This window comes from Schistocerca cancellata, chromosome 2, assembly GCF_023864275.1.
Source record: "Schistocerca cancellata isolate TAMUIC-IGC-003103 chromosome 2, iqSchCanc2.1, whole genome shotgun sequence".
In the NCBI taxonomy this organism is placed as follows: Eukaryota; Metazoa; Arthropoda; class Insecta; order Orthoptera; family Acrididae; genus Schistocerca; species Schistocerca cancellata.
The window spans coordinates 627,516,200-627,532,878 of record NC_064627.1 but is presented as its reverse complement, the minus strand read 5'-3'; positions in this window follow the sequence as shown (position 1 = coordinate 627,532,878).

Below are 16,679 nucleotides of genomic sequence, written 5' to 3'. Positions count from 1 at the left end.
CCATGGTTATGGCAAAGAGAATTGTGTATTAGTCCGATGTTATCAATGACTATGCCAAGAGGCAAGGTCATGTAAACAAAGACATAACATTTTACCATACTTTCTTTGTCTCTGACAATACTGAGGTACGATAAATAACTAAAATAGAATTTTTGTATACCTTGGTAAGTATTCTTTAATATGAATCCTGCTACCGCCGTGAAAGTCTTAAGAATTCTAATATAGTACGCTTTGCGAAAAAATGAAATTTCCCAAAATTTCCTAACATACTAAAGTATTTATTTGGTAAACGTGGTTTCAAGGCATTAACCGTAGTAGTGTGCACCTCTGAAATTGTCACATGAAGCATACATCAGGGTCGCAGTGACCCTCAATTGTTTTCGGGAGAAGATGCCTGGAAACAGAACATTTTGTAATGGAACTGGACTCTCCCATGTACTTTTTGAATATTAGTATTAATGCATACACACCTGGAGACTAAGTGAAAACTGTCATGGAAAGTTTTTATTGAAGAAACTTGACAATGTTCTATATCGAAAGACTTAAATTGAAGTCTAAATGGATTAAGATGCTATTAATTTAATAAAATGCGTGTCTTACTCGAATATTTTGAAGTGCTCTCAGTTATTCATAAATCCGTTCATCTAATGTTTCCACACTCGTGAAATATGGACTACATTGTCATCGGCAGCTGACAGGCTTTTTCTATTAGGAACAGCTGTGTTGCAACATTACCGTGTACGACTGCATTTTCTTTATCGCTGTCTGAAGTTTCGGCGGAATGGTGAGTTCTGCTATTGTTCATAACTGCTGCAGGAGCATCAGCTTCAGAATCACTTTCATTGCGAAAGTCACTTACGTTACTTTCACGATTGAGTTCTTGTAACAAAGCTTGCCGATAGCATCTTCCGTTAGTAAAATGTCATTCCTATTTACCGTTTTCACAGAAATGAATCTTACGCTCAGCGGAACAGTTACACAATATGTAGTGCAGGGTCACAGCGACACTTAAAAAAATTTTTCTGTCGAAATTAATTAAACACCAGTCTCTCGCCGGCCGGAGTGGCCGAGCGGTTCTAGTCGCTTCAGTCTGGAACCGTGAGACAGCTACGGTCGAAGGTTCGAATCCTGTCTCGGACATGGATGTTTGTGATGTCCTTAGGTTAGTAAGGTTTAAGAAGTTGTCAGTTCTAGGGGACTGATGACCTCAGCTGTTAAGTCCCATGGTGCTCAGAGCCATTTGAACCAGCCTCTCACAACTCAGAATGTCCATCCTCTACTAGATCTCAATTAGTGCTGAGTTTACACTGGTGGCAGCGGCCTGTGATGTATGCATAGCAACAAACAGAACACTCCAGGGTCACTTCTAGTACTAAATAATCTGATACGAAGAACATTTAAAGTTTTTTATAAAATATTTGGAAGTAATGCAGTTACAAATAGGAGACCTCCGTCTCTCTCCTGTTAGCACATATTTGGTCCTCATCAGCTCCAAACAAATTGACACAGACAGTGTCTAACATGTAAACAAACCCGAAAGTCATCTCCGTATGAAAGACAAGAGAGAGTCGCAGGCCTGTTCTACATCCACATCTACATCTACATCTCTACCCAGCGGAGAGTGTTTTGTGTACTACTATCACTGCTTCCTGTTCCTGTTCCAGTTGTGTATGGTTAGCAGACTGCTGGTGAGGCTCGCTGTGAATTCGAATCTCTAAATTTTTTTTTCTTCAGACTTTTCGCGAGAGATACGTAGGAGGAAGGAGTATATTGTTGACTCTTCGAAGCCGGTCGCGGCGGTCTCGCGGTTCTAGGCGCCCAGTCCCGAGCCGCGCGACTGCTACGGTCGCAGGTTCGAATCCTGCCTCGGGCATGGATGTGTGTGATGCCCTTAGGTTAGTTAGGTTTAAGTAGTTCTAAGTTCTAGGGGACTGATGACCACAGATGTTAAGTCCCATAGTGCTCAGAGCCATTTGAGCCATCTGACTCTTCGAAGGACGTACACTCTCTGAATTTTAACGTTGTGCCATACCGTTATGCAGAACACCTCTCTTGTAGCCTCTGCCGCACAGGTTGACTGAGTATCTCCGTGACTCTTTCGTGCACACTAAATGAACTTGTAACGAAATGAGCTGCTCTGCTTTGGATCATCCCCTTCTTATTTCCTCTATCAATCCTATTAGGTGCGAATTCCAGACTGACAAGCAGTATTCAGGTAGTGGTAGAACGAGTGTTTTGCAAGCCACTTCCTTTGTCGATGGATTACATTTCCTGAGGCTTATTCCAATGAATCACAGTATGGTAATGCCTCACCCACGATTAATTTTATGCGGTCCTTCCACTTCAGATCACTCCATACGCATTTTCCTAGATATTTTATGGAAGTAACTGCTATCAGTGATTGTTTTGCAATCATATGATAATACAGTAAAGGGTTTTTCTGCCCATCTATTCGCAGTACATTATGTTTATTCCTGTGAGAGTCGATTTTCACTCATTGCACCTAGCACCATTGTCATTTACAGGTCTTTCTGAACTTCGTCACAATTTTCTATCGTTGCAGAGTTTCTGTATATAACATCATCATCCACGAGAAACCCCAGGAAACTTCCGATATTCTCTACTGGGTCATTTATATAAACAGAAAATTATTGGATCTATAAAGCTCTCTTGGGGCACAGCCGTAGTTAGTTTACGTCTCAAGACTTCTTTCCTCAGTGCAATCACACAATCGGTCTTAAATTCCGTAAGCTAGTATTTCGTTCTGACGAACTGTATCGAACACCTTCCGGAAGTCAAAGAACACGGCATCTACCTGCGGGCCTGAGTTTAGTGCTTTGTGGGCCTCGTGTACGAACACAAAGAGCTGGGTTTCACACCATCCTTGCTTTCGGAAACCATGTTGATTCCTACTGAGATTTTCGGTCTCCTGAAATAACATAATACGCGAGCATAAAATATATTCAAAAATTGTAGAACAGGCAGATGCCAGAAATTTCATCCTAGGTTTTTGTGGGACCATTCTTGAAAACGGGAATGACCTGTGCTTTTTACATTCATTACGAATGCTGTGCTCTTCTAGACATGAATTCTGCTACAAGAGGGACAAGTTCTTTCGCATAATCTGTGTGTTATCGAATTTGTATGTCGTCAAATCCTGTGGCCTTTGTTCAAAAATGGTTCAAACGGCTCTTAGTACTATGGGACTTTACATCTGAGGTCATCAGTCCCCTAGAACTTAGAACTACTTAAACCTAAATAACCTAAGGACATCCATGCCCGAGGCAGGATTCGAACCTGCGACCGTAGCAGTCGCGCGGTTCCGGGCTGAAGCGCCTAGAACCGCTTGGCTACAGCGTGGCCTTTGTTGTAGTGAGCGACTTCAGTTTCTTGATCACTTATCAGCCATTTTTTTTTTGTTGGTGCGATTTTTTAAAGGGGGAATTTAGGGTGCGATCTTCTACCGGAAAGCAGTTTTGGAAAAAGACACTTAGGATTTCGGCCTTTTTCTGCCTAATCCTCTGTTTCAATGCTATATTTGTTACATAATGTCAAGATAGACGGCGTCGAGCCGCTAGCTGATTTAACATATAACCAAAGCCTCTTAGGATTTTCTGTCAACTAAGTCTATGAGGCTTTGGCTACGTTTAAATGTGCACAGAAGCTCTCTTTAGTTTCACAGCGGCTTTCCAACGCGGTTGTCGAGCCACGGTGGGTCTCGTCCATCACTCACAATTTTAATTGGCTCATAGGAGCCTGAAGCGTATTGTAAGACGCTCTTGAACTTTGACCATTCACGCTCAATATTGGCGGTGCTGGGGATGATTTTGCCTGTTGACCTCTGATATAATCTGAAATGTGTCTCCTACCGCCGGCCGGTGTGGTCGAGCGGTTCTAGGCGCTTCAGTCTGGAACCACGCGACCGCTACGGTCGCAGGTTCGAATCCCGCCTTGGGCATGGGTGTGTGTGATGTCCTTAGGTTAGTTAGGTTTAAGTAGTTCTAAGTTATAGGGGACTGATGACCTTAGATGTTAAGATCCATAGTGCTCAGAGCCATTTGAACTATTTGTCTCCTACTGCTCTTGCTAAACAGAAAGATTTTCCTACCTTTCTCTTTATTCCTATTTACTGGCATATTCAGCTAAGATCACTAATTCCCTGTACAGCACAGAATCGAAAAGTTCGCGACTGTTTGTCACCAGCAGATCTAGCAGGTGGATCGCGCCTAGTCGTCATCACGGAGTCGTCCTAATTGATGGTATACGCAGGAATTGACAAGAAATGAAAGCGACGATAGTGGGAAGTGCAGATGGCCAAGCGTGTCGAACAAGTAGCACTTCTGGCACCGGTCACACGAAGGCGTGAGCCATTTGCGTTAGCCCAATCCACAGGCAGCAGCTGGCGCGGCGGAAAGAATACACAACCGTAATCCGAAGGTCGCTGGGTCGAGTTCCGCTGCGATTCTTTTCTTCTATTTTCATTTTTTCTCTACGTACATCCGAAATAATGGCCCATATATTGTGTTTACTAAAACTTTCATAAAAGGGGTGGAAACCAAAGCCAAAAGGATAAATCAGAGTGCAAATAATTTTGTAGGAAAAGATTGTACTTGCAATGACCACGATGACACTGCAAATAACTTTCCGAGAAGAGACTGTAATTAAAGCGTACAGGACTGCGTATTCCGTTAATTTAGTGTGGACCCTCGAGCAGCCTTCAACAGCTGCACCTGAACAATACGTTCCCAGTGCACATTCCAAGAAAATTGATGCTTTACCTGTCTTTACGCTGAATACGACTTCAGCAAGTGGAAATCATCACCTGTAAAATAATAAAGTATCTAATTTTGTAAATGAAGTCCTCGTGAACCCCGTACAATTTCTTACTGAAAACCCCAATCCAAAGATTTCCCTGAGCCGTCTCTGTCTAGTCACTGGCTGGCGCTAGGATTGATTAACTAGTCGAGTCATTTGTTGTATTTTTTGGAGCGGCTTGTTGACAACATGGGAAGGCAATCGGTCGCAGTCATGGACAGAACGACAAAAGGTTTTTGTGATGTACTGTAAGCTGTTCACTGAGTTTACGTCACACGATTGCCTAAGCGGCCGGTGGTCTTTAGAGTTGTGTAGGTCGGCAATACTTGGTCCCAATGTCGACGCAGACGGTTTACCCTGCATTAAGAAAGCATAGTTGCTGATGTGGGTGTGAGAGTGATGTTCATTTCCTGGTGCCATCTGTTCTTTGTCCTCGAGATTTGGTGGTTACCTTGTAAGTCACTTATCTTAACGAGTTTGAATAATTTGTTATTTCTAGGTTATTACATTAACTTATTTTTATATTTTATTGTAAGATTAACCGGTTAATTCTCTTAGTAATTCGTATTGTAATACTCTTGTTGTAGTGCGTAACTTTAAATTAGGGCTTGGGGTCAAGCTCACATTGAGTTTCTTGTCTTGGTTTGATGATTTTCACATATTTAGTTATTATTCTGCGTAAAACTATAGTCTGCTTGTTTGCTCTCGGCTTTCCGAGTTGTTCGTAGCGTTTGGAGGCGCTGCCCCGGGGTCTTACGTGGTTCTCAACGGTTCAACGGGCGTAGCCTGTACCCGTCGGGTATATAAGTGCGCGCGGGTGGCACGTCGCTTCCCGCCTTACCGTAGCCTCTCAGACCTTGCGGCCTCTCGGTTTCAAAATGGTTCAAATGGCTCTGAGCACTATGGTACTTAACATCTGAGGTCATCAGTCCCCTAGACTTAGAACTACTTAAACCTAACATAAGGACATCACACACACCCATGCCCTAGGTAGGATCCGAACCTGTGACCGTAGCAGCAGCGCGGTTCCGGACTGAAGCACCTAGAACCACTCGGCCACAACGGCTGGCTGTCCCGGCATCCTACGGCATCCCACGTGACTTTTTATCTCTTAGCAATCAGGCGTTAATTTAACCAGTACTGCCCGTTATGCTAAACCATCTTATTCAGACGTAGCCTGCCTTACCTGCACCTTCCATGTTTTTCCTGCTTGAAGTTTGGTTGTAAAGTGATACCTTTAATATTAGTGTAATGCTCAATCTGTTAAATGGCATTTCCTTATTTTCTCAGGATAATATCTTGATTAGGCCCAAGAGGCTTCTCTGATTAATCAAATATTGGATATTTATGTTGATACCAGACTTCTTGTGAGTTACGTTTATTAATGTCAAGCCTCCCTTTGTCAGCGAAATTTTGGAATTGTAATCTTTAGCATCATTACTGTCATTGTTTGCCCAACTCTAAGCGCGTGTCTGAGTTATATTTGATTGTACTACTTGCTTGTCAGTCCTTTCTAAATTGGTTAATTTTATTCGTGTGAATTAATTTAAGAAGTTTTGCAATAACTGCCTGAATTCTTGCTGTTATATTAGTGTTGTTGGTATCTGCGCAGTAAAAGACTGTTGGGCTTTGATGAAGTAACAAACGGCGAGTGATAAATGGCCTTTCCTATGCCCGTTTAGTTCTTTCCTTATACTGGGGCTTCCACAGACATTTCGTTTCCTTTGCCCTTCCTTTTCATGTCTTTTATGAATATATTGATAAATGCAGTATACTGAAGATCATTTCGGTTTATTCGCAGTGTAAGTAATGTAAAATTGAAGTAAAAGTAATATTTTCGCGTAGAGCCTCGACTGCACGAGTCTACCATTAACGTTCTGCATTTCTTATATCCCGTCAATTGCTGCCTGGAAAATGCGGCAACATGAATGGCTCATGCCTCACCAACCAGCGCCAGAAATGCTAACATTTTTTTCTAAACGCTTGGTCATCTGAATCTCCCACATCTGTCACCTTCATTTCTGTCCAACCCCTGCAAACATCCTAAATTTGGACGAAATCGGTGATGACGAGTAATTTGGACGCCTTGTAAGATATTATCTTCAGAAGCCGGGGCTCTGATTAACAACTCAAAGTAATTTTCGAACAAAGCATTTAGGACAACTTTATTCGAATCTCTTTGGCACTACTACCTGTCCTAATCACTTGATTTTGTAGCAGGTAAGTTAAAATCTCCATCTAAAATTAAGAACATGACCAGCAAATTTATGTGATACTTCTCCAAGCTCCCCCCCCCCCCCCCCCCCCCTGATCTTCCGCTACCAATACTGCTGAGCCAGGAGGGGTCTACGAAAGCATATGATCACCGTCTTTGATCCACCTTTAACACTAATTTTCAGTGGAAGCATTTCGCGTTCAGAATCAAGTAACACTAGATATTATCATATGTTCCACTGCTGTAAACACGACTTCACCAGTGGTGTTCAAATACTCTACGCGATACTAATTCCCGTCAGAGTTTATCACACAGTTAGCAGTGTATTTTCAAAGTAAGACTGAATATCGGAGTAACAATCTTCAATTACTGTCAGTTAAGTAGAGGTGTGCTGTTGTTGATACACTACTTTTGTTTCTTTCTTGTGTGGCAAGATGTGCAATCAGTTTAATACGATTGCATGAATTTCAACGGGCATGTGAAATCAATTACCACAACAGGCCGATCAACATTAACAGTTGTGTTTCGCATTCTAGCAAATACAAAGACTTCTAGCAACTCACGGGTTGGGTTGTAAAGGTATGATGCATACAAAGGATAAGAGAGAATTCCTCATGCCCTGTTGTAACTCGAAAACGAAAATTATTCGATACAAAGGTAAAGGCATCTAGCTTACCCACATCTCCTGGTCATAACGACGCGGGAAACCTGCTAGTAAGGAATCATCTTTAATCTCATACAAATACACGAAATGGACTGGAGGATATGTAAAATACAGAAATCTTGAAAGCAAAATACGGAAGATGTCTCAAACCGCGACAAAAATAGTGTTTGAGAGCTGTGGATGTTAGGAGCATTGTCCTACAACTATATTCTTATCAGGTTTTATAGTTGGGATTGTAGAAGCCTATTGAAGTACGTATGTCACACTTAAGTAGTTAAAAGTTGTAACGTTACAGAGGTTAACATTTCTCAAAAAATGTGCATTGCCATACTGGAAAATGTTATAACTTTTATTTGAAATTCCATTCTGTTTCTCCTATATGAGGTGAAATCAACATCTTGGATAAGTCATATGTTCATTTTGTGAAGACCAACGATAGCTCCTTACCATGTAAACTGCTTATCTGTCCCTGCCACTGGCTTTCAACGGAAACAACATTCAATGTAGATTCAAGACCTCATGTAGTTATTGTAAAAATCACATTCGACCAGTCATGTAGAGAGCTGTCAAACGTGGCTTGTAGCATCAGTTACCATTTCCGTGGTCGTCAACAAGAAGCTGGTATACCCATTCTAAAAGGTAATTAATTTTGAGTGATAAACTTTGCATGAAGCGCATCAAATGCAGTGACCATCTAATTAGGTGATATCTTTGACTGTGCGTATCATGACCATCGTGGACATGTATTTCTGTTGACAAAAATAATATTGGAAAAAGAATCCCAGAGTTTCACGCCTGTTCTAAATAGATATCTAGTCTAATACTGGCGACGTGGCGGTGAATAAAGAAGTGCGGTTGCAGAGTGTTCACACGAATGTGCATACACAAATGTTGGTTAAAAATGTTATTGCAAATTTTTGGCTCTCACGTAAGTGTCAGGGGATTATTTCCACACTTGGTGCATTAGTACACTGTTCCACACCCAGGCATTAGTTATAGTTTTGAATTAATATTCATGAGTACAGTTTATGCTAGGGAACAAAAATTAGGCGATTATTATAGCAAAATCAGTTTTTCACGACACAGTTCATTATCCATTTATTGGCGTTGTCCTTTTCTTTCACACAGTGAAATTAGCACTGGTGAGACGGTTTACAGTTTTACTTTAATAATAATTTGACTCCGGGCCCCCAATAGCAGTAATGTAGGCTGCTATAAACGAAAATTACTCAATAAATTTGAACAGAGCCACAAGTCCCACTGTTCTCCTTGTTCTAACAGTTCTGACGCGAAATCACAGTTCGCCACATGTTCAGTTATGACGATGTATACCTCGTATATCGTACACACACAAATAATCGTAGCACTTCCAGTTCACGAAATATATGCTTGTACACTTGCAGTATTATACAATACTCTTTGTCGAAATAAATCGGTGCGAAAAAGAATTCTCAAACGACCACATGGGCCACCCTCAAGTGTGGCTTGCTCGCCACCCACCCTCCAAGACGACTGACCAACGACTGACACCTGACCAAGATGAACTCCCGCGTATATAGGCTCGGAGGTCAACCCCCTGGTTATGCAAGTACCAATCTCACTGGTTAAGGTTAGAGATTTTGATACATATATCCCTCGACAGAAATAAGTACATCTTACTTACTACGTTACATTAATTTCTAGGATCTATCTCGGATGTATCGCCCGTAAATCAAGTCCTGCAAAGTTTCACCTCTTAGCACAAATTTGTTTGTTTACATCTGTGCTGCCAAGTTTTTACATAGAACTGCATATAATACCGTTTATAGACGTAATCTATAGCGATCTACACATTTTGCTGCTCAAAATCTTCATATCCTTAACAATTAATTAATGATAGGCGATAAATGTTAATAATAATTTGCAAACAATGAAAACTATTGCCAGTTAAGTATGTAGTAAAACTTAACTAGTTTAAAATACGTGTGATGCAACCCAGAATATAATATAGTGCCGTTCTTTACGTCTTTCATTATTCGTGATATTAATCGATTTTGAGGTTACTATAACTGTTGCGTCTCGTGACTTGAAATAAAGATCGATCTTTCAGAAGGTGCATATTGCTGACCAAAATCCAGTGCCGCATCGCTCTTCACCGTAAGTTACATAGTTTTCGCGTAATGGGCGAAAAACCAAATAATGCCACGTGGCCGCCAGGCGGCAGAGATATCACACCGACCGTTGCAAATCTCGCGCGGGCGCGCCACGCGCTTCCGCGAATCGCACACCATGTCGCGCACTCGCTCTCCACAAAGCAATTCTTGCATACTAGATCTGTCCATCTAATAACAGAGTTTGTACCGTCACATACTGGAGGGCAAGACGAATTATGTGCACTGATGAATGCACCAACAGCTGAGTTCTGTCTCACCCAGTCGATACCTCGGCCTCGATATTCATACTAGTGACACAACTACACTCCTGGAAATTGAAATAAGAACACCGTGAATTCATTGTCCCAGGAAGGGGAAACTTTATTGACACATTCCTGGGGTCAGATACATCACATGATCACACTGACAGAACCACAGGCACATAGACACAGGCAACAGAGCATGCACAATGTCGGCACTAGTACAGTGTATATCCACCTTTCGCAGCAATGCAGGCTGCTATTCTCCCATGGAGACGATCGTAGAGATGCTGGATGTAGTCCTGTGGAACGGCTTGCCATGCCATTTCCACCTGGCGCCTCAGTTGGACCAGCGTTCGTGCTGGACGTGCAGACCGCGTGAGACGACGCTTCATCCAGTCCCAAACATGCTCAATGGGGGACAGATCCGGAGATCTTGCTGGCCAGGGTAGTTGACTTACACCTTCTAGAGCACGTTGGGTGGCACGGGATACATGCGGACGTGCATTGGCCTGTTGGAACAGCAAGTTCCCTTGCCGGTCTAGGAATGGTAGAACGATGGGTTCGTTGACGGTTTGGATGTACCGTGCACTATTCAGTGTCCCCTCGACGATCACCAGTGGTGTACGGCCAGTGTAGGAGATCGCTCCCCACACCATGATGCCGGGTGTTGGCCCTGTGTGCCTCGGTCGTATGCAGTCCTGATTGTGGCGCTCACCTGCACGGCGCCAAACACGCATACGACCATCATTGGCACCAAGGCAGAAGCGACTCTCATCGCTGAAGACGACACGTCTCCATTCGTCCCTCCATTCACGCCTGTCGCGACACCACTGGAGGCGGGCTGCACGATGTTTGGGCGTGAGCGGAAGACGGCCTAACGGTGTGCGGGACCGTAGCCCAGCTTCATGGAGACGGTTGCGAATGGTCCTCGCCGATACCCCAGGAGCAACAGTGTCCCTAATTTGCTGGGAAGTGGCGGTGCGGTCCCCTACGGCACTGCGTAGGATCCTACGGTCTTGGCGTGCATCCGTGCGTCGCTGCGGTCCGGTCCCAGGTCGACGGGCACGTGCACCTTCCGTCGACCACTGGCGACAACATCGATGTACTGTGGAGACCTCACGCCCCACGTGTTGAGCAATTCGGCGGTACGTCCACCCGGCCTCCCGCATGCCCACTATACGCCCTCGCTCAAAGTCCGTCAACTGCACATACGGTTCACGTCCACGCTGTCGCGGCATGCTACCAGTGTAAAGACTGCGATGGAGCTCCGTATGCCACGGCAAACTGGCTGACACTGACGGCGGCGGTGCACAAATGCTGCGCAGCTAGCGCCATTCGACGGCCAACACCGCGGTTCCTGGTGTGTCCGCTGTGCCGTGCGTGTGATCATTGCTTGTACAGCCCTCTCGCAGTGTCCGGAGCAAGTATGGTGGGTCTGACACACCGGTGTCAATGTGTTCTTTTTTCCATTTCCAGGAGTGTAAATACCATTAGCCAGGAATCCACTAGAGGTACATCTACATGACATTTTATTTCATAGAACCTTCTTTTACTACACTGTTCGGAGGATGATTGGGGTAATGTTTTCCCGACGACTGCACTTCACAGTAACATCCGTAGCGCTGGACCTGTTCCGTGAAATCTCAGTGGCAGAATGCTTTGACTTGTGATGTCTAACCCCCAAACGAACTCAAACAATTTTCCTATGTCTCTCCTGACATTAACACATGTAGGACAAAAAAAAATGCACTACGAAAATCATCCTGCTGTCAATAGCGTCTCCAGACACGACTTCGCTAGTTATCAGGGTTCAGCTCGAAGCGGGACTCATCGGTGAAGACAATTCTGCTCCAGACAACGGGATTCCAGGACGAAAACGTGTGATGGAGACGACCTGGGCAGCGCTGGGATACCAACGTGATTGTCGCCCTACAGCCAGAAGTGGTGGTCTGGGGGCCATTTCTTTTCCTAGCAGGGCCCCCTAGGTTGATATCTGCGGCATTTTTACTGAACACCGACCGGTACGTCAACAACATTCTAAGCCCCGTTGTGTTGCTTGTCATGGAAAGCCATCCTGGGCTTACATTTCAACGAGAGAATGCCCGCCCGCATACGGCGAGAGTTTCTACTGCTTGTCTACGCGCTTTCCAAGCCCTACCTTCGCCAACAAGTTCGTTGTATGTCTCCCCAATTGGGAACATTTATAGGACTATGGGCTGGGCCCTCCAACTACCTCGGGATTTTGACGATCTAACGTGCCAATCGAACAGAATTTGGCACAGTAGCCCTCAGGAGAAAATCTAACAACTCTATCAGCTAATGCAAAGCCGAATAACTACTGCACAATTTTTGAAGCTCTTTCTCTTGAATAAATTATCTAGTTTTCCTATAATTGTTATCATTTGTTTCTCAGTAGGTGTACATCACATCTAGACATCTACCGAATTTCGTTCCAATCGGGTAATTCCTTTGTTGTGCACCGTGGTTTTTTCCCGTTTCTCTCTCGCTCTCTCCCTTTTCTACAAAAAGCATACATCCGGTTTCTTTTCCATTCTACCATAATGTATGTGGGCGCACTGTCGCCGGCCGTGGTAGCGAGCGGTTCCTAGGCACTTAACTCCGGAACCGCGCGACTGCTACGGTTGCAGGTTCGAATCTTGCCTCGTGCACTGATGCATCTGATGTCCTTAGGTTAGTTAGGTTTAAGTAGTTCTAAGTTCTAGGGGACTGATGACCTCAGATGTTAAGAGCCATAGTGCTCAGAGCCATTTGAACCATTTGCGCACTTTCTCTAACAGCCTCGTTGTCAACGGCATGTTAGACTCCATTAATCTGGCACGTAACCTGTGGATACTAACTTAGCCTTTCGTTGAGTGTGTTAAAAACTGTGTCACAGTCATTTTGGTCATAAGTGCAGACGAATAATAAGAATAATTGTAATTCTATGTATCTATAAATATAAAACGATAACCTGCCCAACACCAAAACACTAATTACGGGGTACAGTGGTGTTATAGGTAAATAATACGCCAAAATATGCTCACGAGGCATTTTAACGTACTCTGTTTCCTCTGCGTTCTGAAGCCGTCAGTCTCAACAGTGGGCGGCCCGAAAGAAGGAAACGTGCAACTGCACAAACGCCGAGCTTAATGAAAGCTCTCCTTAACTGCCAAACTTTGCTGAGCTGCAACTCGAGCGAATGCTAAGACGTGCTTCTGGCCCTAATGCCTCGCGGACTCACGGTTAAAATATTAATTTTCACAGCAGTTTCTGGATGCCTTGAGAAGGCTGCTGCCTCATTGTCCTTTGTTCTTTTAGGGGAGGGAATAAACCGAGAATATGTCGTTAAAAAGTTTTTATTGCTAAACGAGAAAGTAAGCTCAAAAGCATTACACAAAGGCGTGTTCCTCGGAGATGTTATTCCACGAATTTTCGTAAGACGGCCTGATCAACTTCTAGTTTTAACGCGTAGGCCAAGAAAAAAAGTTCAGTTCACGGATATCTTAGAAAAAGGAATTCTCAGGCATTTTTCTTATAGTTATCTTTGTATCTTAAAAGTTGGAGTAGTTTAATTTGGTGCATCAAAGGAAACACCATTCACATTGAAGAAAAACTTTTGTGATCCACGTCTAGTCGACAGGACATAGACTGGCTCCGGCAGCATTTTAAACTTTGTAAGAATGTCAGTGATTACAAAACCGAGTCAGATGTATGAAGAACTTCGGAGTCTGAGTTCAGTAGCAGTGTAACGTTGCGCCCTTATAGCCTGAATGCATGCATTGATTCGGATGGGTAGCGTGTCATAAAGTCGTTGTATCCTTCCCGAGGCAAGCTGCATCACATCTGTGGTAACTGGTCTACGATATCCAGGTTACTGGAACTGGGATGCAATTCACATTACGTGGACTGCTGTAGAGAGACGATCCTTACATGGGTGAGTACTGTCGTTTTGACTTATGGTACAACAGTACTGTCGCATGAGAAGTAACACATCAGGCTGCGGGATGTCTGTGCCGCATCACTTTGCCGTCAGTCGGTACCAACAATGGGCTGAAGTCGTACCTGATGGTTCCCCACGCCATGGCGTCAGGTGTAACACGGCTGTGCGTTTCCAAAAAACTGGCAGAATTGGACTTTCACCGCCATACTCGCCCAGAATGCTGATCAAAAGCAGTGCAAAAATGCTTTTCATCGCTGAACAAACTGTGACGGCAGTTCCTTGGTCCTGCTACTGTTAACTGCGACCAATGCTGCAAAACTTTAAATGGAATCCAGTACTTGTTCTCGGATAGGAGGCACAGACTTGATAGGGGTTACGATGTGCCTCGTGCACAGTGTGGGGTTTCTCCATTGTGATGATCAGACTGGGTCAACCAGTACCTTGACGAAGCATTTGTTCTCTCTCACTCTTCGATGCAGTCCAACATCGGGTCCGTGACAGACCTGAATGCACCAAAAATCTGAATATTCCAAATGGAGACCCGCAATAGGGACCGTTCCAAACTCTGTCTGGTGCTGATAACGCTGCCTCCCACATGTAAGTGACATCTCCGTGTCCTTCACAGTGACCAATATTTCATGCTGTTCTCAATCCTACCAGGCCTACTAACGAAACTAAACACGAACAATATTATCGCAGATTGGTTGTCACACTAAGTGTGCAGAGACATTAAACTAATCATTTACACACCCGCCGATTGTGTGCATGCTTATGAAGTTACATCCAACCATGTCTTCTGGTTGCCTCCCTTTCTTGTCAGGCAGTGCATATTTAGTAAATGTATAGTGTAAATGAGAACTGTCAACTTATGTAAGCCATCAGATACAACATTTACCAACTGATGAAGAAAATATGTGACATAATTTAAGATACTAAGGTATGGAAAAGCATTTAAATTAAAGAAAATTATTATTAGTGCACGTAACTTCTTTGTTGCACAAAAGAGAGCTGTCTTTCACTCACCAATGTGTTCCTGGTCTAGACAGATTTTGGATCTTCATCTTCTTGCTTCAGGCTTTTGAATGAGACAAAATTTGCCGGTCAATCGTTCTCCGAGCATACCATAAGCAGAAAAAAACCAACAACGAGAAGTGTTGATCTGTGGTCCATTTGTTACTACAGCTGGCCCTTTCTGGTTGTTATCCGCGTCACCCTTACTGCACAGCGGTACGTCGATGACATCATAAACACCGTTTTGTTGCCCTTCATGGCAAACCATCCTAGGCTTACACTTCAGGCTGTCTTCGAGCTTGTCAAACCATACCTTGGTCGGCAAGGCCTAGGTATGGTTTCCCTGTTGAGAATGTTTGGAGCATTATGGGCAGGACCCTCCAACCTTTGAGGTGTTTTGACGATACAACGCAACCGTTGGACAGAATATGGCAAGATATCCCTCAGGTGGACATCCAACAACCCTATGAATTAATGCCAAGCCGAATAATTGCTTGCATAAGTGCCAGCGGTGGAACAACGCGTTCCTGAGTTGCTGAATTTGTGAAGCTTTTTCTCTTGAACAAATCATCCATTTTCTTCTGAAATTGTAATCATTTGTTTGTTTGTACATGTAATCACATACCGAACTCCATCCCATTCGGATAATTCCTTCGTGTTAAGTCCTTTTTTCTTTTGTCTTAGAGTGTAGTGCAGTAACTGCCGGAAGTCAAAAACGTGAAATGCTGTCAAAAAGGCCTGATCATTTAACTGAATTGCATAAATAAGTCTATTATACGACTAAATTCATTACTGTGTAGTACCACGAACTAACAGAGAGACTAGAACCGAATAAACGGTTGAACTGTCAAGTAAGAGAAAACAAAGCAGTAAATGCTGAAAACAAAATATATGGGTGATTAAGTTTGCTGACACTGAGGTACAGATTGTAAACCTTCTTACTTTTGGCTGTTTTGCCTTTAGAGTTGTTGGAAATTACTTACAAACCACTCTAAAGCCGTCCTGCATTCTAGGCCGGACGTTATTAACGCAGATCACAGATGTGATCAAGATCTCGTTTACCGCTCCATCTCATAATCAAGCACAACTTTCGGTGTGCTGTAACTGCAGACAGGTATTGACACACTACTGCCTACTAAATAATTGTGAACAGTTCAAACTGTGTGAGTGACTGAAATTCAGTCCTCCCTAATTGCCTTTCGTGAGTGATGTGCAACCTACTGCGCAGTCCTTCCACGCCTTTGTAAACTACTGCAAGTTTCAAATGGTCACTGTTACCGTTGCATCAGTGATCGTGTTCCTTTTATTTTAACACAAACGCTTCTCGCAAGTTCCGTGCAGGTCACGACTCCAGTGCACAACGAAAGCTTCTGTCTGGCTGCGGTTAAGCAACGAATGAACAGTGTCAACCACTGCAAGTCCATGAATAAGGCCCAAACCCATGCAGCGCTACGACGAATCCAGCCAGATAATGAACATAGTTCCAGCTCGCAGCGTCGTTTGTCGAAAGGAATATAGGCGACGCAAATGTTGTAAGCCTACAGACTGAAAGCGATGTTGACTTTGTTACCATTGTGTGGGCAGCTTCATTCTGCTCCGAAGGTCAGAGGATCCACCACGTGACTTGAAGTGGCTAAGG